The sequence below is a fragment of the Schistocerca cancellata genome, chromosome 6, assembly GCF_023864275.1.
Source record: "Schistocerca cancellata isolate TAMUIC-IGC-003103 chromosome 6, iqSchCanc2.1, whole genome shotgun sequence".
NCBI lineage: Eukaryota > Metazoa > Arthropoda > Insecta > Orthoptera > Acrididae > Schistocerca > Schistocerca cancellata.
Window position 1 is genome coordinate 487,914,788 of NC_064631.1, and position 15,269 is coordinate 487,930,056.

Here is a 15,269-nt window from a genome sequence, read left to right on the forward strand (position 1 = left end):
ACATGAAGATCTAGAGTCAGGAATTGAAACGTTCTCTTAGCTATATGGCAGGTAGCAACTTATGTTTTGAAGTAGTATCACATAGTGATGTACTCTAAATATGATTCAGTATGTAAAGATGTAAAAAATATTTTCTTTGAAAAATACCATTGTAATTAAGTAAATATTAAGTTATTAATGGCAGATAAATATCAATTATATAGCAAAACAGAAGAGACAGCAGCATTTTTTTTTTCAAAGGAACAAGTTTATAATAAGTGGCAATCAAAAAGTTTCTGTTTGAATGCTGTACAGTTCAGAACTGGTATGCCAATCACAAAAAATCACCGTGAACATTGAGGCAATCGTCCTACCGATGCACCAGGTTCAAAATACTCATTTGGTAAAACATGTTTTCCTGCTTGTGGAGAAGTTTGTAGCTGCCTGTTGCACATTCTCAACCAACAGGAATTGTCGACCCTCCATTGCCTTTTTTAAGGCACCAAAGGTATGATAATCACATGGGGAGAGTTCAGGATCATAGAGCGGGTGCTCCAGTGTCCTTCATTTGAGTTGGCTTAATTTCTTTGTTATGACATTTGCGATATGGTGACGTGTGTTATCATGAAGCAACAGCAACCCTTGTTACACCATTTCACAACGGCGGCTTCAGACAGATATGCTGCCCCAGACAAATTCTTCATTCTCAAATGGATGCCTACCAGTGTTTGACATTCAACAGCCAAGAAAAGAGTAACAGCATGTTGGTCTGTTCTGATGCATTTGGTAATAACGTGGTCATAGTTTACGTTTCCGCATTTACTTCAAGCGTGCCGGAAAGGCATGAATGCCACACTAATCCCTTGCCTACATGTCAGCACTTATTTACCTGCATCAGAATCTTGCTACGTTGCATGTGTGCTGCAGCAATGCTCTCAAACAGAAACTTTTTCACTGCTCCTTATAATAATTTAATTTATTAAATACAGATGGCATAAGCTTGAATAGCATTAAGAAGTTGTGAGGATCTTATACCCTCCCAGGTTAATATATTTGTCAATATTTGCCACATTTTTCGTAACTTCATACATTAGCTTCATCAAACATCATATATTGTGTTACTGCCAGCTAACACTAGCTTGGATGTGTCCTGTTGCCCACTGACAATGCTTTTCTGACACGTGACTGTTGCTTTGTGCATGTACTTGGTGTGGCAACACAGTAGTGAGTGGACAGTTGCGGTAGTGAGTCAGCACTGGGTGGCCGTGCTCATTAATATGTTTTCAGGCTCACTACCCACGTTGTGTTCAGATGGTCTTGAGGTTTCACTGTGAAGTGATTAATGTTGTATTGTGGGATGTAGGACCTTGCTAAAACTGAGTGTATTTAAATTGGTTTTGAAATGAATAGTCACTCTGATAATAAACTGTATTGTGTGCAATATACCATTAACTGTTGTCAGTTCAGCCCTTTCACTGTCTGGCTCTTATGAGTTACCAGCAAAAGAAAATACATAATTAAATTATTGAGATAAAGAGGAAAAAAGGCAGTATTCATTAATATGACACACCAACTGGTCATTTTATACATGGAGACCGGTGACAAGGACGTTGTATCCAGCAACAATCTTTGGATCTGGTGCTCAATTGCCAGCCTAAACATATGGTGAATGAATTTGTAATTTTCAGAGACACTTCGAATCTTCAAACAGCTTTGGACAGGAGAAAGGATACAGACAAACTGTTAGTTTCATTACAAATTATGTGTGCAGTACACACACTTGAATAACAATGGATAGTGATACCGAGAATGATGATGTAATTAACAGGGAAGACAGTGTTAATCAGGTCAGTGTTGATACGGATCTCATTAATAAGTTGGGGTTAATGAACAGAATTCAGATAGTAGAGGCGACTGAGAATGAAAATTCAAATTTGAAAGCAGAAATTGAATTGGGAGAATCAGTTATAGACAACAATCATGCTGATAATACACAAAGGTAGGATGAATTAAAATTTTTACAAAAACAGAGTGCAGATCTGAGAGCAGATATTCAAAAGTTAGATGATGATGATGATGATGATCAAAACAGGAACACAGATTTGAACAAAAATGTCTGAGCATAGTCAAAAACTGAAAACTGGTTTAAAAAATGTTGGCCCAAAAGATAATAGATATTTGTAAAGAGATGCAGGACCAGTTCAATAAATTTAAGGAGGAATGTGGTGAATCGTTTCACACAACAGTCTGAATTCCTGCATGAGGTCGACAGGCAATGTCAACAGATAGGAGAGAATGTTACTAAAATACAGGCCTGTTTTAACTCACCGCATGAAACTGTGAAACAGGTCCCACTGGAGGGTGCAGTAATGAATTATGAAGTAGTTTTTGTTAAAGACAATTGGTCATTATGGTAGAGTTGGGTGTGCAACAACAATACTCTGGTAAATGAAAAGCACCAGTTTGCTTTTGTTCTACAATATTATAGAACAAAAGCAAACTGGTGCTTTTCATTTATTACAATGTTGTTCTACCAAGAACTGATGGAAGATTCTGTTAACAAAACAATACTCTGATTTAGAATTGAAAGTACAGGAACTGCAAGAAATAATGAAAAATGCTGCTTGCAGGCTGATATGAACTTAATATGACTTGAAGTAGAAAAACTAATGCACGAAAATTGCAGTGCCGGTTGTTGAATAAATATTATTGTTGGTAACATGCTCAGGCAAGGACAGCTTAAGGAATTTGACAAACAAAATTATGTCCAGTTGATTTTGAGGAACAATTTTGAGTTGCTTTTGCATGAATCAGAATTGGGGGGGGATCCTGATAGGTGCTAGAATGTGGGGAATCTGTGTATCTGATCAATATAATACATTTACAGACTTTGGAAACACATTCCCCCACATGCACTGGTTGTGACACGAACATCGAAGCATCAAAGAGAAATTATTTTTGATGCACGGTTACTGTTGTGACAAAGTGCAAATGTGTTACTTCCTTTAAAAACACTTGGAACAAAATATTTATTTAAATGGCCCCATCAGTGACAATGATATTATTATCATTTTTATCAAACATGTGCCATGAAGAGTAAGAAGATAGTTAGCTCCGATGAGTTGTTATGAATTGTTGATCATTTAGATGAGACTAGCAATGAGAAACACCAGGTGAATGTGAATATGGCACATCATGTAGAAATCAACATATTCAGAAAAGCAAAGCATCACGGGAAGATAACGTTGGGCACCCACCATAGAATAACAAAACGATAATTGACTGGGATACAATGATGCACAAAAAGATGACTGCTCATGGAATTATGAGTGCAATGATGATTACTTCGTAAATAATAAGAGGAGGAAAAACAATTGGTAAAGACAGAACTGGCAGGTAGTAAAAGACAGAAGATCTTGGATTTGTTTGGCTCCCTGAGATGTGGGTGACAGACATCAACAAAATGAGCAGCCACTGGTAAACTAAAGGTAATTTTGGATGAGACCTGCCTCAAAACATGTGAATGGCTCAGTGGGTCTGCTCCATGAATTGAAATGATCAGATGCACTACTGAAGACATTAAAGCCAAACTATTAAGAAATAAGTACAAACTGTAAGCACTGCTTTATTTCCAGTGATTGAACTTAGTGCAAAGGGCCATAAAATTATAGCAGTCCTAGATTCTGGATGCTACAGTTATATCGAGGAATTTATTTGAAGAGCTTAGTGAAACAGAAGAAATACAAGGGTGGTTTGAAAAGTTCTCTAAATGGAATAGAAAAAATGTACTTACATCACTGAAACTTTTTTTATTTTTCAATGTAGTCTCCTTGTAGATTAATGCAATTGGTCCAACGATGTTCCAGTGCCTTGATCCCTTCTCGAAAATGAGTCTCCTCGAGGTCTGCAAAATAGTTGTCAACTCCTGCTATCAATTCTTTGTTTGACGTGAATCTTCATCCACCAAGAAAAATTTTCAGTTTTGGGAAGAGATAGAAGTGTGACGGAGCCATATCAGGTGAATATTGTGGGTGTGGCAACAATTCATATCTTAGTTCGAGTAATTTTGCCGTTTCCATTCTCATGCCTTTTTGATCCAGTGTCAAGAGTTGTCACACCCATCTTACAGATAATTTTTTCATTTCTAATTCTTCAGTTAAAATCTCAAAGAAAGCAGGTGTTGACAGATGTGCATGGCTGCAAAATACTAACAGAAATTCTTTACAGACAAATGGAAAAACTGGTAGAAGCCGACCTCAGTGAAGATCTGTTTGGATTCCGTAGAAATATTGGAACACGTGAGGCAATACTGACCCTACCACTTATCTTAGAAAATAGATTAAGGAAAGACAAACCTACGTTTCTAGCATTTGTAGACTTAGAGAAAGCTTTTGACAATGTTGACTGGAATACTCTCTTTCAAATTCTGAGGGTGGCAGGGGTAAAATAGAGGGAGCGAAAGGCTATTTACAATTTGTACAGAAACCAGATGGCAGTTATAAGAGTCAAGGGACATGAAAGGGAAGCAGTGGTTGGGAGTAAGACAGGGTTGTAGCCTATCCCCAATGTTGTTCAATCTGTATATTGAGCAAGCAGTACAGGAAACAAAAGAAAAGTTCAGAGTAGGTATTAAAATCCTTGGAGAAGAAATAAAAACTTTGAGGTTCGCTGATAACATTGTAATTCTGTCAGAGACAGCAAAGGACCTGGAAGAGCAGTTGAACGGAATGGACAGAGTCTTGAAAGGAGGTTATAAGATGAACATCAACAAAAGCAAAACGAGGATAATGGAATGTAGTCGAATTAAATTGGTTGATGCTGCCTGAATTAGATTAGGAAATGAGACACTTAAAGTAGTAAAGGAGTTTTGCTATTTGGGGAGCAAAATAACTGATGATGGTCAAAGTAGAGAGGATATAAAATGTAGACTGGCAATGGCAAGGAAAGCATTTCTGAAGAAGAGAAATTTGTTAACATCGAGTATAGATTTAAGTGTCAGGAAGTCATTTCTGAAAGTATTTGTATGGAGTGTAGCCACGTATGGAAGTGAAACGTGGACGATAAATAGTTTCGACAGAACGAGAATAGAAGCTTTCGAAATGTGGTGCTACAGAAGAATGCTGACGATTAGATGGGTAGATCACATAACTAATGAGGTGGTATTGAACAGAATTGGAGAGAAGAGAAATTTGTGGCACAATTTGACTAGAATAAGGGATCGGCTGGTAGGGCATGTTCTGAGGCATCAAGGGATCACCAATTTAGTGTTGGAGGGCAGCGTGGAGGGTAAAAATCATAGAGGGAGACCAAGAGATGAATACACTAAACAGATTCAGAAGGATGTAGATTGTAGTAGGTACTGGGAGATGAAGAAGCTTGCACAGGATAGAGTAGCATGGAGAGCTACATCAAACCAGTCTCTGGACTGAAGACCACAACAACAACAACAGTTAAAATGTGATATAACCTTTCAGATAACATCTGGCAAGCATGAGCAATTTTGCGCACTTTCAATCGGCGATCCTGCATGACCTTTTTGTGCACTTTTGCAATGATTTCTGGAGTAGTGAACTATCTTTGTCGACCACTGCGTGGATCGTCATCTAAGCTCTCCTGACCAAATTCAAATTCATTTGTCCACTTGGCTACAGTTGAATATGAAGGAGCAGTGTCCCCCAGTGTATTCTGGAAATCAGCATGAATGTCCTTTGCTTTCATACCTTTCTTTACGAAGTACTTAATTGCTGTTCGAATCTCGATTTTTTCCATCTTCACAAATCAAATCATTATGTGGGAACTACAACACAGCCACATCACCACCATGGCTCTCTTCCATGAGCACTGACGTGGCACGTGTTTACAGGCAACAGTCCAATGAATATCACGTGAACAACTCCTTGCACTAGCACTGATCTCTAATGGTGATTCCAAGAACTTTTCAAACCACCCTCGTACCTGTAGTTCCTGTAAGTTGTGTGGATGTAGTCAAAGCAGCTAGTCATAAAAGTCAACCTGTAGCTGTGCAAATTTTCATTACGTGCAAGATTTCAGAAAGATACTTTGACACGACTGTACTGATTATTGATTCTCTGGCTGTGGACTGGATTTTTGACAATGATTTGTTGACTTAAGATGTAGAATTAATTTTGGGAGAAGCTGTTTAAGAATTAGTGAGCAAAATAAAGAATTGGAGGTTAATTTCGCAATTATCATCATCATCGGAGGAGGAGCTTCTGCAGGGTTAGGAGTTACGATTATCGAGCAGGTTAAATAAATAAATAAATATAGATGATGAGACTGAAGTACCACTTACATGAAGAATAATGCGTCCCCAAAATATGAGAAGAAGAAATTTGGCGTCACATCAAAAATTCAAGAAAAGAGTGATGATTTGATACAGATACACACACACACACACACACACACACACACACACACACAAAAACACACACATACATGCCCTATAGGGAAGATTACAAGAAGTTTTACACAAGCAATCAGGTGGATTGATGAAAGGACAGCAATGTAAAATTAAGGTGCAACCACACAAACGATTCAAAATGAAAACATATTTGGTAGCAATAGCCATGGGAGAAGTTGAAGGGAAAAAGTTCAAATAAATGATAGAAAATGATATAATTGAGAGATTAGATGGTAAATATTGTAATCTGATACAGACAGTAATTAAAAAAGATGGGTCAGTCAGGCTTGTTTTGGATGTCCAAGCTGCCAGTCGCATCATTATGACCCAGTGAGACCAGGCTAAAAACACAGAGGAGATTTTCCAGAAATACAATGGCACTTGTTATCTTTGCAATTTGGCTATAACAAGTAGTTGGAGCTAGAGCTGAAAATTCACTGTACTCCTGCTAAACAAGTAAGTTTTCAGCCAAAGGCCTCCTGCTGAATCAGGCAATATACCATACACATTCACACACACACACACACACACACACACACACACACACACACACGACCATGGCCTTCGTACCCAGATACTTTGACCATGTGTGTGCAAGTTGTGTTTGCCAGGCCTTGGCAGTGCCTTGAGTGTGCGAGTTGAGTTTGCATGAATGTGTCTATGCCTGTTGTATAATACAGAAAAAGGCCTTTTGGTCAAAAGCTTACTTGTTTAGCAGTATTTTTATTGTGCCTGTCTGTGACTCAACATTTTCACTATATGGCAAGTAGCAATCTATCCTTTTCATAATACTAACTTTAATCATTTCTTAGTATTTATGGAGACTACCAGCATTATCTGAAATGACACTGCTTGTCATTGCCTGCTTTATCCTTGATCTTAATAAATCATTTTATCTTGGGATAGAAAATGGTAAATTTAGACTGGGAACTCATTTATACCATACAGTCAGTGAAAACGGTCAGAAACAATATTGCACAATCACGATCACAAGTCAATTGTTATCAGTGTGGGACAGGAAATAATGCATGACAGAGCAAGAAGCACTTGCGATTGTTTGGGACTTTGACCAATTCCGTTCAGTTGGTAAACCAGTGTGCGGACAAGATTAATTTTATAGGAGTTGAGGATGGAGTAAAAAATTCATAGGTTTGTACACATCATCAAAGCAGAGCAGGAACCAAATGAGATATTAAAAATGATAAAAACAATGTACCAAGATGAAATGCAGACTAAAATTCAGCAATATTACTTAATATATTATTACTTTTGTACCACAGAATAGACCAACTCAAAATCATCGAGACTTTGCAAACCAGAACGTAATACTGATGATCTGATTAAATATATTCATACCAGTTTCATACATTTTGGCTCAAAGAAATATATACACTACTTCAGAAACAGGAGATCATTAATAACATGTCACTGGAGTATGAAGAATTATAAAAAAAACATGACTTCTATCAGCATACCAATGTACCTCAATGCAACAGAAAAGACTTAATGCACAATATTATCCCACAAACAATAGGTGAAATCATGGCTTTGGACCTCTATAGAACTTCTCTGAAGTCTTTCTCAAAGATCTTAGTAATGGTGGAATTATTCTAAAAAATAAAAAATTATTTGCTACTTTCCATTGAAACAAGTTAATGGCAAAATCACAATTAAAAAAATTAAAGGAAGATTATTTTCTGGATAAGATTTGGCTCCAATGTACCCTGTTGGACAATGGACCACAATTTTGTTCTAATGAAGAGGAGAGGACCTGTCACATTGCTACATTGACATATCATCGAGCGTCTAATCCAGTTATGCATATAACGCGAGAGCTAGGAAGAATGTTCGAAGCACACCACTGAGAGAAACATAAGAACTGGGTTAATAAGTTATCTGATTTTAAAGAAGCGATGAACAGTTTAGCTCATAATAGTACTGGTCTACCACCCTGTGCATTTTATACGGCAAGAAGTCCAAGAACAGTTTCCTTGAGATTACTGATCTTCCATCGTGAAGTGAGTTCTTAGTGGTAGAGACTCAGCGATTGGCATTACAGCAGATGGAGAAGCGACGACTTATTGAAATCCACTGTGTACAAAGTCAGAGATTATGTGCAGATACGATCACATTTCAATTCTTCAAAGGCAAAGGATGAAATCAAGAAATTTCTGCATTATTACTTGAGACCATTTAGAATTCGAAAGATATTGCATCAAAATTCTGTTGAGTTGGAAAGACTTTTTGTTTTTTGAGTCATCCGTCTTCTGACTGGCTTGAAGCAACCCGCCACTAGTTCCTCTCCAGTGCCAACCTCTGCATCTCAGAGTAGCACTTGCAACCTATGTCCTCAATTATTTGCTGGATGTATTCTAACCTCTGTCTTCCCCTACAGTTTTTGCCCTCTACAGCTCCATCTAGAACTGTGGAAGTCACTCCCTGATGTCTTAACAGATGTCCTATCTTCCTATCCCTCCTCCTGCTGTGCTCCAAACATACATTCTCAGAAATTTCTTCCTCAGATTAAGGCCTATGTTTGGCACTAGTAGATTTATCTTGGCCAGGAACCCCCTTTTTGCCAGTGCGAGTCTGCTTTTGACGTCGTCCTTGCTCCGTCTGTCATTGGTTATTTTACTGCCTAGGTAGCAGAATTCCTTTACTTTATTTACTTTGTGACCATCAGTCTGGATGTTAAGCTTCTCTCTGTTCTCATTTCTGCTACTTAATGGCAAAAAGTATTTTGTACTTCATCATGTTGAAGTACCATCAACATACAGAAGAGAATGAAATAGCACAATGAAAAAGAAAGTTTCATATTGTGTTACTGTTAGAATATGACAGACTGCAGAAGTAGTGTAAGGAACTAGCAGTGCTAGTGAACTAGTATGTAAATATCTTTTGTGCACAGCCAGTTGACATCACAGGGGCCGAGAAGCACATTTTGGCTGGCATTATGGAATTGTTCTCAACGAAGCCACGTGGAGCTGCATGACGAATTAAGTGCCGGTCATGTTCTTTATAAAGCAGAGTGATTCAGATAAAGTATGGCAATGTTAAGTATGTTTACATTTGGATATTCTAAATTCTGAGGTATTTGTGTACAAACATGTATTTAGACATGTAAACTGTGTGCCACAAACCTAGCTTTGTCCCCTTTTTATTTTCCCTCCTCAGTTCTACACCTACTAAAAGTTAGCATTTGTTTATTTACCCTGGAAATATTATATATCTTGTATAAACAATTTATTAATGAATCTCATTATGTGACCAATATAAGTTTGTGTATTATTAACATTCCACTTAAAGAATTCATTCCTTACAATACCCATTCTTTTGAACATAATGAAGATTCTAGAATGAGATTTTCACTCTGCAGCGGAGTGTGCGCTGATATGAAACTTCCTGGCAGATTAAAACTGTGTGCCGGACCGAGACTCGAACTCGGGACCTTTGCCTTTCGCGGGCAAGCGCTCTACCAACTGAGCTACCCAAGCACGACTCAAGCTCCGTCCTCACAGCTTTACTTCTGCCAGTACCTCGTCTCCTACCTTCCAAACTTGCAGAAGTAAAGCTGTGAGGACGGGGCGTGAGTCGTGCTTGGGTAGCTCAGTTGGTAGAGTGCTTGCCCGCGAAAGGCAAAGGTCCCGAGTTCGAGTCTCGGTCCGGCACACAGTTTTAATCTGACAGGAAGTTTCATAATGAAGATTGCTTAAAGAAAGTATAACAAATAGTCTCGACTGTGCTAAATTAATTTCTTCTGTGAAGGACATCAATTATTATTAGTAAATAGTTGATTAGTTCAATATACATATATAATTATTTTGTTACAAGCATTTTTTAAAATCAAATCATGCATTTTGTTTTGTGAAGAAACAGTCACAGATTTTACATTAACGTGCTTGTTACTTAATAATGAAATTCACATTAATTGACACAGTTCTACATAATGGACACATTCTGTGGATAGTCGTATTTCTGGTCTTTTTCTATTTACATTCTTCTTGAACACCACATTTTGAAGATTATTGATGCCATCAGGTGTCATTATGTTTTAAGTATGTTTTCATGCAGTGACATTTGCTATGTATACATAGCCATGTGCTAGTTAGTTTAGCATCATGTAATAATATAATAATTAACTGTTATTTCTTGCCTACCGACTGTGGCCCTTCTTTGCAAGTCAATCCCCCCCCCCTCCCCCCCGCTCACTCACAACCTTGAAACCCCATTTCATTTAATGTTACAAATTATGATTCTACAGAAAAATCTACATCTACATACATTTTGTGTGGAGCATTTTCTTTGTTTCGCCATAGGCCACCTCTGCCAATCAACTGACCATTGTAAACACGATCTAATACCTCCAGTGCTTCAATTGCATAATGTGCTGGTTTACCATCATGCTGAAACCACATGTGTTGTCGAACATCCAGGGCAATGTCCTGCAGTAGTACCAGTAGTTCCTATTCCAAAAATGTTCTATATTTGCACCCATTCAATGTGCTGTTGATAAAATATGGACCAATGAGTTTGTTCTCCATGATGCCATACCATATCTTAACTGACCAAGAATGTTGATGGTCAACTTACCATAACCAGTGGGAATTGTCTACACTCCAGTAATGCATGTTATGTTGGTTAACATCACCATTGTTTGTGAATGTAGACTCATCGGAAAATAGTGCCTTGGCAAAAACATGTGGGTCATTTGAATTTGTTGAAGCCGCCCATTCACAGAACACTACCCGAATCGGGTGGAAATCGGTGCTGTGAAGTTCTTAATGCAGTGACACGTGCTATGAATGATACTTATGACAATGTAGTATTGTGACAATACTACCTATGGTCGTATGTGAATTGCCATGAAATTTTCGGGCACTTATCCATAGGTTGTCGTGCACTGCTGCCAGAACAGTTATTTAATTAGCTTCTCCTATAACACATTTGCTTGTTTTCTTTTGCCGGTGTATATGCTGCCCTCAGACAGAAGGGTATTCATAACCCTGTAAAAGAAGGAATGAGAGCAAGCTTCCTCCGAAAAATGCTTGGCATACAAGGTAACAGCGGCCTCAAAATTTCTCCGACATTCTCCGTAAATCAGCATCATTTCAATTTTTTCTTCTGTGGTTGCAACATTCATTGTTCACCTGCACATCGGTTCTTCAACTGATACACACGTGTGCAGCCAATATACAGTGCACATAATGTTTAGAGCCGCCATCTCTTCTACATCTGCATGATACATAAGCTCCAGTTGTAGTGCACTGCCTGTTATGGTATATCGTAGTTTGCTGCACAGCCATAGTGGCGTGTTGAGTAGTACCCTGTTCAATGTGTTGGAATACAACATTGCAAATGGTATTTTGAATTAGAAGTTATGAAATACTGGTCTGTCCTAATCTTGCAGCACGGAGGTGGGGTCCCAAGCGGCATTGCATATCCAAGGGTCACTGAGTAGCATGTCGTAAATTATGGTTGTGTACCCATTTCTATTCCTCCAATTACTGTGCCATCTGTGGCGAAACAAAAAAAAAATGCTCCAGACAAAACATATGTAGATTTTGTCATAGAATCATAATCTGCAATAAAAAATGAGGGTTCCTCTCAAAAATTTCTCAAGTTTCTTCCCCCCCTCCCCCTAATACAGGGTGGGGTGGCAAGTAGAGCGTGGTATCGTTGGATGTCCCTGCCAAGACAAACAAATTGGAATCATAACTTTTTGTGATCTGATGTGCACTTTTTGAGATACTTCAATGTCTTTGGTTAAAATAAATAGATTTTTTTCCTGCTGCCCGTCAGTATATTTGTCATTCTTTCTGACATTTGTCATAAGTTTACAGATTAGCTTTTGCACAGATTATGTATTGTGTTACTGCAGCTAATGCTCGGTTAGCTATGTCCAACAATTTAGACAATTACCTTCTGACAACACTTTTCTGATATAGTGATTGTTGCTTTATGCATGTGCTTAGTGTGACAATACAGCAGATAGTGGACAGTTGCAGTACTGAGTCAGCTTTGCTCGGCTGTGCTCCCTAAGGTGTTATTAGAATAACTATCCATGCCACGTTCTCGTGGTCTTAAGGTTTCAATGTTAAGTGCATAGTGTCATACTGTGAAACGAAGGATCTTGCTAAAACTGAAGGTAGTTAAATTGTTTTTGAAATAAGCAGTCACTTTGATAATAAATTGTACCATGTGTGATCTACCATTAACTGTTACCAATCAAGCCTTTTACCATGTGTTTCATGTAAGTTGCCAGCTAGAGAAAATATATAATTAAATTCCCATCTACTTTTCACTGCCCCTTCCCATCTCTGTTACGTACAATACATTTAGATTTTCACTCTTATTAATTCGTGTACAATGTTTTAGTAGTAATCTCTGTCTTGCACATTACCCTGTCATCCACCTTTAACCACTCAGGTTTTCAAATCTCGTCTGACGCAGTCCTCATCAATCAGTCTTTCCTTCTCATCCTGTACGGTAAGTCTCCCCTGACCAGTAGTTCTGGGTAACTTTTCTGAAATCCACCCATTTTCCTAAACCTCCCTGGTCCTTTTCCTTCACCCTTCTTCCCTCCCCTTCAACCTTACTGCTGGAAGAAGAATCCATTGGTTCCGAAAGCTTACATAATTATAACTATTTTTTAATGTGCGTGTTCTGCTGCCATTTGTTGAGTGGTGTTTTTATCTATCCAATGACATTACATTGTCAAAAATTGATTTTTTTGTTGTTACTGTATAGTGTTGCTGCGGCCATGGTTGTAAGCGTTTGGGTGTCTGTGTGGTTATGTGCGTAGTTTCTATTAGAAAAAAAGCCAGACCTCAAAAGATAGTGAATGCTGTTTTCTATTATGTGTGTGTATGCACCACTCATCGAATTTGCTACAAATGAGCGATTGCTTTTCCTTTAGTTTACATATAATTCCAGCCAGAATTTCCATTATTTCTATCAATGTATTCTTCACACTTTGCTGTTACTGTTAGTATATATTGTTAAACTGAATATGGCACTAGGTTAATTTGGGACCATTGTATTGAATACACACACAAAAAATTCTGTTTGCTACAATTTTTTGCCCGTAACAAGAAACACTCAAGACGAGGTCATTATCAGGGGAAAGGAAACTGGCATTCTATGGATCAGAGCGTGGAATGTCAGATCCCTTAGCTGGGCAGGTAGATTAGAAAATTTAAAAAGGGAAATGGATAGGTTAAAGTTAGATATAGTGGGAATTAGTGAAGTTCGGTGGCAGGAGAAACAAGACGTCTGGTCAGGTGAATCCAGGGTTATAAATACAAAATCAAATAGGTGTAATGCGTAATGCAGTAGTTTGTTTAATAATGAATAAAAAAAATAGGTACGCAGATAAGCTACTACGAACAACATAGTGAATGCATTATTGTAGCCAAGATAGACACGAAGCCCACGCTTACCACAGTAGTACAAGTTTATATGCCAACTTGCTTCGCAGATGACGAAGCGATTGAACAAATGTATGATGTGATAAAAGAAATTATTCAGATAGTGAAGGGAGATAAAAATTTAATAGTCATGGGAGACTGGAATTCGATAGCAGGAAAAGGAAGAGAAGGAAAAGTAGTAAGTGAATATGGACTGGGTGTAAGTAATGAAAGAGGAAGCAGCCTGGTAGAATTTTGCACAGAGCATAGCCTGATCATAGCTAACACTTGGTTCAAGAATCATAAAAGAAGGTTGTATACATGGAAAAAGCCTGGAGATACTGACAGGTTTCAGATAGATTATATAATGGAATAGAAGGGAGAACCGATAAAGGTACTCAAGGTACCGTCCGCCACACACCGCCAGCTGGCTTGCGGAGTACGGAAGTAGATGTAGATGACAGAGATTTAGGAACCAGGTTTTAAATTGTAAGTCATTTCCGGGGGCAGATGTGGACTCGACTACAATTTATTGGGTATGAACTGTAGATTACAACTGAAGAAACTGCAAAAAGCTAGGAATTTAAGAAGATGGGACCTGAATAACTGAAAGAACCAGAGGTTGTAGAGAGTTTCAGAAAAATCATTAGGGAACAACTGACAAGAACAGGGGGAATAAATACAGAAGAAGATGAATGGGTAGCTTTGAGAGGTGACATAGTGAAGGCAGCACAGGATCAAGTAGGTAAAAAGGCAAGGGCTAGTAGAAATCCTTGGGTAACAGAAGAGATATCGAATGTAATTGATGAAATGAGGTGGTACGGAATAGAATTGGGTGGGGAAGAGGAATTTGTGGCACAACTTGATTAGAAGAAGGGATCAGTTGGTAAGACACATTCTGAGGCATCGAGGGATCACCAGTCTAGTACTGGAGAGTAAAAAACATAGAGGGAGAACAAGAGATGAACAGACGAAGCAGATTCAGAAGGATGTAGGTTGCAGCGGTTACTTGGTGATGAAGAAGTTTGCACAGGATAGAGTAGCTTGGTGAGCTGCAGCCAACCAGTCTCTGGACTGAAGACCACGACCATGACCACGACCACGACCAAGATTATAACCACAACCACAACAACAGGAAACAAACTGACATTTCTGTTTGTTTTCAGTGGCTGTTGCATGAAACATGAAATTAGAGACACTTGCAAGAGCTGACACCATCCACACATTGCAAAAATGAAATTGTAAATATCTGCCAAACAGCAGAGAAAATGCTCCAGAGAGAGAAACTGATATTTCATGAAAAGACAATGATGATAAAATCAGACACATTAGACCATATAAAGAGTCTTAATGACTGACAGACTTTTGGGCACCGTTTTATAATGGAATAGGAGGATGAGACATCAGAGGGGAGTTGAGAGGTGGGGTAGGGAATGATGATGATAGTGAATCCTTTGTTCCAC

General features: G+C 38.4%; 1 protein-coding gene and 1 non-coding gene across 3 annotated transcripts in view; both read right to left on the reverse strand.

The window, feature by feature from the left end:
• Positions 1-15,269, reverse strand: part of LOC126191306 (endophilin-B1) — a 224,580-nt gene that overhangs the window by 35,336 nt on the left and 173,975 nt on the right. The window lies entirely within an intron of this gene.
• On the reverse strand, positions 9,821-9,895 carry Trnas-cga (transfer RNA serine (anticodon CGA)). Its single transcript has one exon. It is a non-coding gene; the product is annotated as a tRNA-Ser (tRNA).